Below are 5,606 nucleotides of genomic sequence, written 5' to 3' on the forward strand. Positions count from 1 at the left end.
TGGTTTCTTTATTTGATTTTTAAATTATATATATTATATCTATTCTTAATTTCTTATATATAAAGTGAACTGGAATAGTTTCATTTAATTTTTTATTTGTCATTTTATTTTTGTCTCTCACATTAATTTAGAAAAATGATTCAAAAATGGTTATTGTAGGGAACTAATATAATCTCATCAAATTATAGTTTTATGGATTCTTTAACCACTAAAAATCTAAAAATCGTTTTTGGTTTATTGGGTTATATAATAATAATAATAATAATAATAATAATAATAATAATAATAATAATAATGCACGTACGGAAATGTCGGCAAAACGTTAGTAATAATAAAGTCGCTTTTATCGAGTTGACCAAATTACATATTAAAATTAGGAAAAATTCGTACATCAAACTAATTAGAATAGCAAACTGGCCAAATTTATCGGACCGACTCACTTAACTCGTAATAGAAAAAGGTGGATTATAGCATACAGATGTTATTTCATAAAGAGATAAAGATATTTTCATTTGTGGAATGGTTATTCGACACCTAACTCTTCTTTCTTTGTGTAGGGAGCAGCTTGACTAAGCTTGGCAGAGCTTGTCCCAACAATGGCTAGTGATACTTGTGATGGAGTCGCATGTGAGATAGTAAAGTCTTGTAACCAAGCCTTCTAATAAGGAATACACGGTTTTATATATTTTAATATTGTAAAAAAATTGTTCACCGTTTAAATAACCATATTAAGTTGAGATTTGTAATTAATAATTTTTATTCTGATTTATTAAAAAATATCTATTCACAACTGATTTAATACATAATAATTAATAATTTTTTAATGTATATATTTTGAGTTTATTGAAACAATTATTTTGTAATAAATCAATAATCAGTTTATTTATATTGTGTAATATAATTGAAATATTAACTATTGAAATATATTTATCAAATAAAATATGTATTATCACAAAAGAATTAGAAAAAAGTCATACTATGAAATTAATATTTTATTAAAAACACATTTAGTTAAAAGTATGATAGTTGAATTTGAATTTTTTAAATTTTGAATTTTTATTTTAGAAGATAAAGTGTGATTTCTTATCTTTGAATGGTTTTTTTTTATATTTTTTTTTGTTCTACCTATAAAATAAATGGTGAGAGATTACACTTTATTTTCTAAAATAAAATTCAAAATTTAGAGGATCCAAATGTATCACAATTTAGTGAAATATATCAACAAAGTATCAAATTGTCCATTTTATTTTCTGATCATAGTGCAATAAATATAGTATATTTAGTTATAGTCCAATTCTCTTTTAATTTATATTGAAGATGGTCGAAAGCATTTAGAAGGAAAAGATATTTTCGCCATTCCTTACAATTCAATCCCATGTTTTGTTAATTCTTTGTGTGGGAAAAATTTTAAAAAATAAAATTAACTAATTAATTTATATCTCTAAAATAAATTAAATTAACTTTAAGAGTATGAAATTATCATTTATTTAATTTTTTTGTTTTTTGTTTTATTTTTAACAAGAAGTTAATTTCACATAGTGCTGCACTCTTTATTTTTTTTTTTAAGTGTATTAATATTTGTTTGTATTAATATACTAACATTTAACGTATTGAGTCTACATTTATTTCATTTATATTGTACATATTAATATACACAAAAAATTAAATAAGATATTAAATCAGTTATCCACCTAAATTTAAAATGTCAATAATTTTATCTAAAATAGTAAATGAGAAGTCATAATAGTAAGTTATCCACCTAAATTTAAAATGTCAATAATTTTATCTAAAATAGTAAATGAGAAGTCATAATAGTAGGTTAATCAGTGCATCTTCATGATAAATTTCAAATTAATGAGTTAATATAATAATAATAATTTTGATGATGACAAACATAATTTTAGTGGGTTGATAGTCTAAAAGTGTTGTATGTTATTTTCATTAAAATTTGAGTTTGATTGAGAGTTTTTTTATATATTGTTTTTGTTTAATATTTTGGACAATATTTTTACATCAAAAGAATATTCTGCTAAAATGGAGAGTTATATATGAGAGTGTTGAATTTGGTTCATCCTATAATTTTAGTTGTTCAACATCATCTCCTTCATAGTTTATCATTGAATATTTTTGTTTGTAAGTTTTATCTTTTTTATTTCATTTCAGTAGAAAAAAGCATTTAAGTGAGACATTAAAAAAAAATCATAGAGAAAAAAAAAAAGCAAAGAGAGATACTTAGAGAGAAAAGCCAAAGTTTATGTCTAATTTCTTTTTATTGTATTTCTGTTTTAAATCTTGTATTTGAGATGTATCTCTTGTTAAGTTGGGTGATCACTTAGTGTATTGTAAAAATCTAGAGAGTAAACCTAGCCAAATTAAGATTGGTTAAAAGTTTGGTTTGTCCCTAATAGGATTATATTGAATCCATGGCACAGGCTCTTGGATGTGCTCTGTGAGTACTTCCAAGACTAATGTAAAAAGGTATGGACTTAAGGATGATCCCTGGTGTAATCTTATACCAATAGGAAATTCCTCTGTCACACCACCTTGAGTCTTCACACTAGTTGTGGCCCCATCATACATGTCTTTAATTGCACGAATATATGTGATCCTTACTCTCCTCTTTTCTAGAACCTTCCATAAGACCTCCCTTGGTACTCTATCATACGCTTTTTCCAAATCAATAAATATCATATGTAGATCCCTTTTATTACTACGATACCTTTCTATCATCCTTCTTAAAAGGTATATCACTTCAGTGGTAGATCTGCCTGGCATAAATCCAAATTGGTTCTCTGTTACTTGTGTCTCTTTTCTCAACCTCCGTTCTATCACCCTTTCCCATAACTTCATGGTATGACTCATAAGCTTGATCCCTCTATAATTTTCGCAACTTTGTATATCCCCTTTATTCTTGTAGATAGGTACCAAGGTGCTTTTTCTCCACTCATCAGGCATCTTCTTTGACCTTAAAATCTCATTAAAAAGCTTGGTTAACCAGTTAATGCATTTTTCTCCAAGACCCTTCCAAACTTCAATCGAGATATTATCAGGTCCTACTGCCCTGCCATTTTTTATCTGCCTTAGAGCCTCTTTTACCTCGAAGTCTCGGATCCCCCGATAGTAGTCAAAGTTTTGATCTTCTTCCCTTGTGCATAACCGACCAAGGCTCGGAAGAGTCTTCTGGCCCTCATTAAATAACTCGTAGAAGTAGCTCTTCCACCTTTCATTAATCTTCTCCTCTTGAGCCAACACCTCTCCATCCTTATCCTTTATGCACTTAACTTGATCCAAATCTCTCGTTCTTCTTTCACGGCTCTTTGTGATTCTATATATACCTTTTTCTCCTTCTTTCGTGCCCAAAGACTGGTAGAGACCCTCATATACTCTTGTTCTTGCTTCACTTACAGCCACTTTTGTCTCTTTCTTAGCCGCCTTATATTTTTCCTAGTTATTTGCGTTGCGGCATAGAGAGCACTCTTTAAAGCACTCCCTTTTTATCTTTATCTTATCTTGTACACTCGCATTCCACCACCAGGACTCCTTGTCTCTTGGTCCTATTCCTTTAGATTCACCAAAACTTTCTTTTGCTGTTCTTCTAATAACTTTTGCCATCTCCCTCCACATCTCTTCCGCGTTTCCATTCCCATCCCACTTTGCCTCTTCTCCTACCCGTCTTAGAAAGCTTCTTTGTTCCTCACCTTTCATCCTCCACCACCTCGTCCTTGGGTTCTTCATATGATATCTTTTCCTCAACTTTTGCTCAACGCAAAAATCCATGACGAGCACCCTATGTTGTGTTGTCAAACTCTCTCCCGGGATAATTTTACAATTAATGCAAAATTTCTGGTCGACTCTCCTCAACAAGAAGAAGTCAATTTGAGAGCTTGTCATGCCACTCTTATATGTTATAAGATGTTCGTCTCTCTTTTTAAAACATGTATTTGCGATGAGAAGATCAAAGGTTGAGAAAAAGTCCAAAATAGTTTTACCCTCGGCATTGATCACTCCGAAACCATGGCCTTCGTGAATATTTCCATATCCAGTCACTTCTCTCCCAATATGGCCATTTAAATCTCCTCCTAAGAAAATCTTATCTCCCAAAGGTATGTCTTGAACCAAACTCTCTAGATCCTCCCAAAACCTTATCTTGTGTTGTTCGTCCGAACCCACTTGCGGTGCATAGGCGCTAATCACATGGAAAGCACCTCCCTCCACCACAAGTTTGATAGAGATGATCCGATCTCCCACCCTCTTAACATTCACTACGTCCTTCTTCCACTGCTTATTCAAAATTATTCCAACCACATTCCTATTCTTCACCTTTCCTGTATACCAAAGTTTGAAACCAGAAGTATCTAACTCCCTAGCCTTCGCACCAACCCATTTTGTTTCTTGTAGGTACATAATGTTAATCTTCCTCCTTGTCATGGTGTCCACCACCTCCATGGACTTTCCTGTTAGGGTGCCTATGTTCCATGTCCCAAATCTCAACCTTCTGTCGCTCCGACCTTTACTTTTTACTTTGTGAACTAGCTTATTTACCCTCGTCCGTTCACGAAAACGCGAGAATCCTTGCTCATTTAACACTACATCCAGGCACCGATGCAGCGGCTCTCGCTCATTTGACACCGAACTCGAGCCATATAGCGCGTTGCTTCCGGGCAACGACCTAACTTTAGTGCAATAATATCTTTGATTCATGTCATGGGGGTTCGACTATATTTTTATGTTGGTTGTCGAAAACTTAGCACAACCCTCCTCCTTTATCCGGACTGTGGGAATCAGATCTCGCATCATTTGTTTACTAGATTTATACATTAAAATAATATTTTAGATGAAAAGAATAAAAAGAAGTAATCCACATTATATGAAGAATAATTCATGCTAAAAAAAATCACACGTTATTGTAGTTGCCGGTTGATTAGAACAAGTAAGAGGATATGTAAAGCGGCTTGGCTTGCACTCAATCTTCAACAAGGCTTTACGAGAATTAGACAAGCTGATCAGAATTCCTAATCATTTACTACACGTGTCCTTCAACTATGTAAATCTGTAAATCTGTATGAAATTGTATCTATACACTAGAGTGACCCATAGAAAAAACAAGTTATGCTAGAATTGCGAGTTCGCAAAAAAAAAAAAAAATGTTAGGAACAGTAATTTTGGTATTTTGTAATCATTAATTGGTAATCAATAATATTTTTAATGGTATGAGATTATATCTAATAATAAGAGATTACTCACTTTTATTTTGATGATTAAGTACTGGTCAAAAAACACAAAAATTACTAACCTTAAACTTTAAAAAAAAAAAAAAAAACTGCCTAACTCGCATTCCTTAATTCACAGGCCTTGACGGATTTGGATGGGACGAGCTGGCCAATGAGTCTTTTGTTTTTTCTTTAAGGCCTAAAATAAAAAATGTCCAAATCCATAAATTCAATTACCCAACTTAAAGCAAATAATTCTATGTGTAAACACAATTTACTCCCATTAGCTTCCATTAGCTTCCTCATTAACCTCTAACTATTCACAAGTTTGTATTTGGACTGTTTATTTTTACTTAAATTATAACTTAGATAATATTTAATTGATTAGAGATATGA

The sequence above is a fragment of the Arachis ipaensis genome, chromosome B07 (genome assembly GCF_000816755.2).
Source record: "Arachis ipaensis cultivar K30076 chromosome B07, Araip1.1, whole genome shotgun sequence".
NCBI lineage: Eukaryota > Viridiplantae > Streptophyta > Magnoliopsida > Fabales > Fabaceae > Arachis > Arachis ipaensis.